This window comes from Genypterus blacodes, unplaced genomic scaffold (genome assembly GCF_046128005.1).
Source record: "Genypterus blacodes isolate CSIRO-AG114 ecotype Tasmania unplaced genomic scaffold, CSIRO-AGI_Gbla_v1 ptg000015l_1, whole genome shotgun sequence".
Lineage (NCBI taxonomy): Eukaryota > Metazoa > Chordata > Actinopteri > Ophidiiformes > Ophidiidae > Genypterus > Genypterus blacodes.
Window position 1 is genome coordinate 3621599 of NW_027466829.1, and position 8906 is coordinate 3630504.

The 8906-nt window shown below is 43.3% G+C and overlaps 1 long non-coding RNA gene across 2 annotated transcripts; it reads left to right on the forward strand.

The window, feature by feature from the left end:
* The first annotated feature begins 5079 nt into the window (after positions 1-5079).
* LOC142989855 (uncharacterized) lies at positions 5080-7498 on the forward strand. 2 transcript variants are annotated; one of them, XR_012960716.1, is made up of 5 exons: positions 5080-5230; positions 5548-6004; positions 6152-6596; positions 6733-6787; positions 6972-7498. It is a non-coding gene; the product is annotated as an uncharacterized LOC142989855 (long non-coding RNA). The 2 variants fall into 2 exon arrangements; XR_012960715.1 differs by having other exon boundaries at positions 5548-6596.
* Positions 7499-8906: the final 1408 nt, after the last annotated feature.

Here is an 8906-nt window from a genome sequence, read left to right on the forward strand (position 1 = left end):
TCTGCAATGTGCTCCCTCCCACATAGGCTTTACATAAAGACGGAGAAGCAGCCCACACCGAGAGAGAGAGAGAGAGAGAGGAGCACACTGCAGTAAAGCAGAGGTCGCACGGCCGCCCTGAGACCCACGCAGAGTTCTTCACCACGTGCACGTGGCGGTTTGATCCCCTGGGTTCCCACTTTAAGGTGGAATTGAAGGATGAACCTGGGTTATTTTTGACAGCCAATTAAAATGAAGCAGCAGCAGGCGATGGGAGGGTGCTGTGATTGAGTCCCTGTCCACAGTGTAAAAGTAAGCTGGCCCAGAGAGCCCAGGCTCATCTGAGAGTGGCATTGTGATCATTGAAACGGTTTAAAAGTTTGAAATCTTAAAGGCAAAGTAAAGCCTGAATCATGGAGAACAGGGAAATTCTGTCTTGGCATATTAGGAACGACATTCACAGTGAGTCAGACTCCTGCTCAGAGATGCCGTATAGAGGAGCTCAGGAGCTCTGTGGAATTCAAGTCTATGACACAGGTCGGACTCAGGTCGAGTTCAAGGCCGTCAAATCAGAATCAGCATTGAAAGTCACCAGGTTAGCTCAGTGCCAAAGCTGCAAGAACCTGTTGTTGGATTCTAGATGAAGACTGTGAGGGGACAGTGGGGTTCTGTTTCAAAACTCCCTACTCTGTGCTGAGCTCGGACACGTGTCAGGCTGAGCCGGGCTCGGACCAAAACTCCAGGCCCGATTTCAGCTGGAATGATTGGAGATGATGATGCACAAGTCAACACAATTTGTTTCCAACTACACAATGTGTTCAACGGTTGGCCAAGCTTCAGTGATTAGTCACCAAGCATGAAGTTGGCAACTAATTATGGAAACAAGCATGATATGAAAACAGAAGCAGTGTCAGGCTCGTCCCAATCTGTATCAGAATGTGTGGTGGAAGGAAAGATCTCTAATATGTCGGCAGAAATGGGTCAAACTATTCTTACACTCTGATTTGATTGATGATGTTTTGCTTTAAGGCCTGATTGGGATTATTATGATTCTGTTCACCTGTAGAGATGTAGAGTGGCTGCTGTTACCTAACACTGCAGAGAAGAGCTGAGCTGAATCTTACTGCGGCGGCTCGGCCTGATTTTTAACCATTTATTAGAACCTGTACTGAGGCAGAAGGGACATTTCCCTTCTTTTAATAAGTGTTTGTGTCCATGCGACCTTTACAGGTGAAGTTCTGCTGGTTTCTAGCAGCCTGGTCCAGAGGAGAGCAGCTCTGTTTTTACCGCTCTGTCTCTGTTCATGTGGCCTGTGAAGCTCTATTTCTGCTCACACAAGATCTACAACAAACATTTACTCCATTACAAAGCGTTGAAGTGCTCTTGTGTTTGGTTCATTACCAAAGCATTTATCAACACTAAATAGGCTCAAATGTGGAGATGGATGTATTTCCCCCGTGTTGAGTGGAGAAACGTTTTCACATCATTACTGCTGTTGCTCTGCCCTCCCACGCACACTGCAGGACCCACAATGGAGGCCAACAAGTTCACACTGCCTCTCAACACACAAGTTTCATAAAGGCGCTTAAGTATTCTGGGTAATGTAGGGAAATCACTGGCTGAGGTCGAAGTAAACAAAGTGAGATGAATGCACCAAAACATTCACATCCTGGCATGACTGCTGATCTGCAGTGAGCACCCCACACACACACACACACACACGTGGCTCACCTCCATGGTTGAGCAGAGGTTAACCTTTAGGAGTGACAGATGTTTCCACTCGTTTGGGCTTCAGGCTCCACCTAGTGAAGGCTCGGTAGAATAAGAAGCAGCAGAAATCCAGTTTGTCTGCTGCAACATCATCCGCCCCAAATCATGTGCAATCCATTTTAAACTCATACATGTCAGAGGGAAACGCATGGTCATTCATCCTATGCCATCATCTGAAATAGGATTGTTTTAGTTAATTCTAATGCAGCTTCTGTCTGGGTTTAAATCAGTGGTTCTACTTGATTCTCCCTTGGTTTGTGTTCTATCTGGACGTAGAGTGTCGAGAAACTAAGTTCCAAACTTTAGAAGTAATCCTGCTAACAAACAAACAGGTGGAGGTAATAATAACACCGGAGTCATGAGCTCATCTCTCTGTGTGAGAGCTGAAAGTGGGAAAGTCAGATTCCTTTGAGTTGCGTCACGAGCCAAACACGTCCTGCTGCATATTTGACCAAACAGCTGTTGTGTGGTCAGCTGTTACTATTAAGGTTTCTGTCACTTTCTCTTTATTCTAAACATCCAGCTGTATAGTTCAGAGTCCAAACCAAGCACCTGGATCATGTTTCTGCCAGGTGCAGGGCCGGGATCCTGGTCCAGCTGGCCAGCGAGACAAAAGGTGAAAGCTGGAGGGGAAAAGAGGATAAAATCTCCTGTAATTAAATCCTGTTGGTTCACTTTACAGCTCAGCAAACGGTTTGGCCCAACAGGTAGACGGGAAGTAACCGATTCCTTTGGACTCTCCAGTAAACAGAAGGAGTAAAGGTCATTTAAAGGGGTCCCTTTGTGTTCCTGGGGACACCCGAGCCAAACAAGCACCTGTTGAGACTGTCAGTGCTGCAGAAGGCTCTGTTGTGGGGCTGAATGCAGATGTTTGCTGGGTCTTCACAAGGACTTAAGGAGCCCGAGTCACAGACACAAAAGGTTCGTACTGCCTTTGCTGGACTGTTGATGTGAGGCTTTGGATGATAATTCATTCTTGGGTCCATGGGTTAGGGTTAGTTGATAGGCCAGGGTTAGCCCGTCGATTAGTCAATCAATCCAATTTCAATATGGCATGCAGCCTCTCCTGCAGGAGTCGTGCTTCCTCCTACATAATCACATCAACCCGCTTGTTTTCTGCCTGAGAGCTCGTCTGCTCAGCCTGATGCTGGCTGTTAGTGGCTGTAATAATTGCCCTGCAGCTCCTCTCCACAACACACACACACAAACACACAAACAGAGGCTTTCTGCATGGCATCTTCACACTGACAAAATCTGGATCATTTTGTGTTGACATGCTGTTTTCTCGTGATCCTGATGATTCTTGTGCCTCAGTCCATCTTTGTCAGGCGTCACACAGTCAACATCCATTGAGTGAAATGTGTGTGTGTGTGTGTGTGTGTGTGTGTGTGTGTGTCTACAGTGTGTTTGTTGAAATCTGTTTTGACTAGTCTGTTTATGAAGAATCCTTTATTAGACAGGAAAGATCATCAGTGTATTATTTAATGTGTGAAAGCGTTTAATAGAACTTTTAAAATAGTAAAAGATATATTTAAAAAAAAATTAAAAACATTTTTTTTTTAAACTACAACTTCCCCATTTTGTTCTTGATTAGCTGCAGTCCCAAAATGGCAACACCACTGGGGAAGGCCTCCTCCATTTTACTTTCATTACCCTGCACCTCCAATAAGCCTCATTAGTTGCTCGCTTCAACTCTGAGGACGACCGCGTGCCTTGAACTTGGAGGAGGCTGGATGAATCACGGAGGAGAATAGTTTTGGGGCGTTTTGGCTCTTTGGATGTTGGTTTTTGCTGCAGCAGACGTGGAGTGGTGCTGCAGTGGGAGTGGGCGGCTCCGAGGCTTCACTTCCACCCCCGAAACACAGCTGCATTTCCTTACGTAAAGAGCGTTATGAAACTCATTCCACAACCTGCTTTGATTCATACGAGCCCGGTCATGACTCACTTCCACTAAGGCACGAACAAGTAACAGACGAGCTGTTATTATGTCATCAGAGGGCAACTTTATACTGCAGGGACAAAAGCCTCACATGCCGTAATGCAGCAGGAGGGGATTAAGAGTATTATAGTCATTCTATTATAATTCTTTATTTACTTTTATTGTGTTATTTGTTCCATACAATCACGTGTTTTGGGTCCAACTCCTTCTTTATGACCTCGGCGAGGGAGGTTATGCTTTTGATTTGTTGTGTGTGTGTGTGTGAGAGGGAATATTCTGAAATTTTGTGGGGATGTGAGTCGAGGGTTAAGGAACATTGAAGCAGATTTTGAGTCAGATCAGGATTGTAGATTTAAAGTTATTACATTTTTCTACCTTGGTGTTCGGTCATAGACAACCATTCAGACGGCTGGACCTGTGATCTCTTTGTCTCCAGGCAGAGCTGAGTGCCTAGCAGGGCTACAAACATGCAACTAGCACCATCACCCAGCTGAGATGGAGCTGATTCAGTACAGTATAAATAGTTTGAGCAGATTTTAAACAGCTACAGAGCTTCTTTATACATAGAATTGCGCGACGTGTGTGAAAGCTCTCTGCCTCTTTCTGTCCAAGCCGCAGCCTGGCTCTGACGCTGGGCTGCTGTGTGATCACCTGCTTCAAAGTGCTTCCTCCGGCCAGCAAAACCGCCATTACTGAAGTAACATAACACTTAGACTACATTATTGTCTACTTTATCTTTCACACTTCACCGAATGCTTTAAATGATGTTATCAGGGGGTGCTTGTGTTTGAATAAGTAAAGACTAAAGCCCCATTACAGAGTCTGCAGGTAGGAAGAGACAGAAGGGGAACATCACTGTCTGAGCCCAGCGGATTCAAACTCATTCCCACCACATCTTGCTTTAATTTACTGATTTTTGTTCTCATCAGCGTTGGTTTGTGTGAGTGTTTGTTGTTGATAACATATCGTACATACAGGGATGGAGGAGGAGTGGATTACATCGTCAAAATCCTGATATTGATCCAATTCTGTGCGTTGAACGGAAAGATCTTTCTAATATTTTAGCGTCTATAAGAGAAATGACCATGACCAAGAGGAAAACCCAGAGCTTCCTGTGTGACAAAGTGCTACACACACACACACACACACACACACACAAACACACACACACACACATTTGCTGCTGTTGCTCATCTTCTGCACATTTTGCACTTTATACTTTATACTATACTGGTGTTATTAATCACAGAGCTGTATGGAAGCACTATATTCAAATTAATATTCACATTGTCTGCACTGCTGCTGCATTGTATTGTTGTAATGTAATGTGTGTCACTGTGTGTTTTGTATTATGAGTCACTGTGTCTTTCTATTGTGTTTTCTAATGTTGTTAATCGGCTTTTTTGCTGCAAACTGCATTTCTCCCCATGGGACAATATACTAAAGAGCTGAGCTAGAGCACTTGTGACAGCAGACGTCCTTTCACCTGAGCGTTCCGGTCACAACACCAGCATGGGTAATGAGGACGCACCTAAACGCCAGGTACAACTAACTAACCCTGCATGTGTGTGTGGGGGCTGGAGGAAACTACACAAGCTCAAAACACTAAAAGGCCCACGTTGGGTTCTAAACCCAGGAGAAGCTTCTTGCTGTGAGGCAACATCATCCTCAAATGAAAATAATGTTGTGCTCAAATGTAATAACGTTAAATAAGTGCAGCCAGCTCCGGAGCCCTCAGCAGGCTGTGCCGTGTGTGTGTTTGGTGTGATTTGCTGTTTGTGTGCGAGCGTCTGGGTCTTGCGATGCCTTGACAGAGAAGCTAAATAAGATCTTCTGCTTATTTTCCTTTTACTTTGAAGGTTTTCCACTTTATCATCCCTGGCTCTCAGTCCCACCTCCAGCGGCGTGAGTCTGGGAGCATCAGACCAGTTTGCCTGAACAGAGGAGCAGACGCGGCAGCATGAAAGGCTCACTTATTGGTTTAATGTGTTTGAATTCCGACCTGATCTTAGATCTGAGGAGAAGAAGCTTCTGAGTGCAGAAGCCAGAGTTCCTTTTCAAAGGAGAGCAGACGCAGCTGGAAAACTAATCAACACACAGAGGCAAAGAGAGCGCTGGGCCTTTAATGTGGTTACGAGGCTCTAATGAGGCCAGGAAGTTATTATCTGGGCAGGGAGATGATGGATTCACTGCCCTGTGATTGGGTTAACAGACCAGGACACACAGACCACCACGCAGGGCCGTCAGTCACTGCACAGAGCCAGCTGATTGGTCCTCCTACATGAGAGTATTACACGTCAGACTCCTTACTTCAATGTAACTATAGGAACAAAGAACAGTTACTTTATTCAGTGTTTATTCTGGATATTACAAAAGAAATGCAGACATTCTTGGTGGTATTGATGATAAATCAACACATTTGCATTTTCCTTCCCTGTTCTCTTCAATCTTTATGTTTTCTAGCCGTTTACTTCCCCACTTGACCATCTGGTTTACTGTCAAGTCCTTAAGGAAACACAACCACACAAAATAGGAAGTTATGAGTATGAGTATTTATGTTACCATAACATTTACTTGAACACATTCATTTACAATTCCATCATGTAGAGCAGCAGTAAGATTCCATCTATTTATGCTTTTCCAATCTGACAGAGTTGTTTACATGATGTTTAAGGATTTAGTGTTTATTTGTGTTTCTCAGATTTATTCATCAAAGCTAAACGAGTAAAATTCACAGTTGCGTGTTTTGTTACAGGCGTTCTCTCACCTCACCGGCTCTCTTTGGCTCCGCCCTCCTTGACCCCGCCCGGGTGAACATGGATGCTGTCAGGCCTGCAGCTTTCTGACGCCTCCTCCTCCTCCCTCATAACTGCACAAGCACAAGAAGAAGAAGGAGTGATTCTTCCAGGTATTATTGTTGATTATCAGGGGAGGATCAAGAATTCAATGCAGGTTCTGCATGAAAATACAAATGTGCTATTTTCTCTGGCATGATTCATCTGACACCAACACAACCCTGACAACTCCATCCCATCCCCCCAGAGTGAACATGCAAGCACCATTACACATTAACTCCATGCTGGGCTGTTTGGGTTTCAGGTAATCCTTTTGTTTTTGGAATACAAAGAGCAATTGCAACATCATTAAGAATTTAGAAGGGTACAATAGAGCTCATACCTCCTCCAAGACAAAACAAGCTAAAAAAATGTGATTTGTATGAAAGTATCTCCTGAAATGATCGATTGTCTCTGTGCTTCCTCTGGCTTTGACTCATCCGTCACAGGAGCAGGAGCAGAATCCCCACCTCTGTGCCCGCGGGGGCGACACGTGCTTTCTGCCACAAGGGGGCGCTACAGTGGGATCTGGGTCTGCCACAATTATTTGTACACCACTTTCTCATATAGTGGCTGAAGCTTATGACTGAGCCTGCGTCGCTGAAACCCTTATAGTACAAGTAGTGTAGTATAGTATAGTATAGTATAGTAGCTGTAGTAGCATAACGATCATTAATATGATTTGGAGTCAATTCCTCACATCTATTTATGGGATAAAGACCTATGTATTTATTCCATATTTATTTATTTGGGGGATAAAAAGGTAGTTTCCCCTTGGATTGTGTTATTAATTTTCGTTCTTTCTATTGAATTATTGATATTCTTAGTGTTGGATTGTTCTTGATTAAAAAGCATTAAAACATAAAACATATGGTTGATGTTTGGTTTTAGTAACCATTCAGAAATATCCCATAGAGCATTGCAGAGTCGTGAGTCAGGCTTGACTATCGATTGATATTTTTGTTTTTTGATTGTTTTACTTATCAGTCATGATTTGGTGCTCATGAATTTGCCGCAAATACTTTTAACTTTGCATTTAAATGTTCTGTCATGACAGTGCTGTGAGCAGCGTGAGGCCTGACGCACTGATCTCTTCATCTGTGTTACAGCGCCCTCCAGCGGCATATTTTCATTATGACCATTATCTACCTGCAGGGCATCAGAATAGAATAGAAGTCATTCATTTATGTCTATAGGACAACTAAACGACAAAATGACTGAATAATTACAATAACAGGAAAATATTCATTATTCCTGTAAAAATACTGGATTGTAGATGTTCCCCAATATTTGACTGAAGTGTTTGAGATCATACATAATCAAGACCTCGATGACCTCAATGCCTTCCCGTTTTCCTCTTTCTCCTCATCTCGTGTCTTCATACTTTACCTGTAAATAAATGGATGCTGCCTCTGCCCACTGCCCATTTACTCAGGTTCACAATCAGAGTCTTTCACCTTTTCTCCATTCTGGCTCCACACACTTCGAGCCTCAAACTGCAAACCCAGTTCAAAGGGCTCTGCATGCTGAGCACATTAAAGAACTGCATTGCCGATGTTTGTGTTTTGTAAAATTATGCATTCTCAGTAATACATGACCAACTTAAGTAGGGCAGGAATTTAAAAGAAGATAATTAAATATGTCAATAGAACACAAGCAGCAGTTTGAATGATATTTCCTTGATTGCACAAGTGATTTATTTTGGGCTTATTGTGAGTTTTATAGCTTTATTGCTGAGGTTGCTGTGCTGTGGGAGGAAAATATGCAAAACTAATACCAAATAAAAGTACAGAATCACAGAGAAATAGCCTCAGACTGCAGTGTTAAGCTGTACCTGCAATACAGAAATATTCTTATACGTAATGTTTACCCAGTTTAACACAGAATATACTTGTGATAGATTGTTGATGCGTTGTCTCTCCCCTCAGAATGTTCTGGGAATGGTGTTGGTGGGACTGCATATAGGCAAGAGGAAGCCTGTAGTTCTCACAATGCTGGTGAACAGCAGCTTTTTAAATCCATCTGTACCTTCACGCTAAGCCAGTTCATGACAAATGACTTGATCCACTGCAGACGATTTCAAGATCACCTCATGTACCACCAGGGGGCGCTTCATGTACCACTGGTGGTACTCAGGCCACCAGTTGAGAACACTGGTCTGGCAAATGGTTAATAAAAGGCTCACATGCCCATCACAAGATGCACTTGTTACATTTACAAATTGAACATTTTGTCCAAATAACATCTTAACATCCTCACATAACACAAAATTAATGCTGGAGTCTTTTAATTGTGATATTTCAGCAATTTTACAAAATGTTGCTATTTTCAGGTCCTTTGTTCCTCTGTACATTGCAGCACTCTGGCGATATTAGGCGTTTACT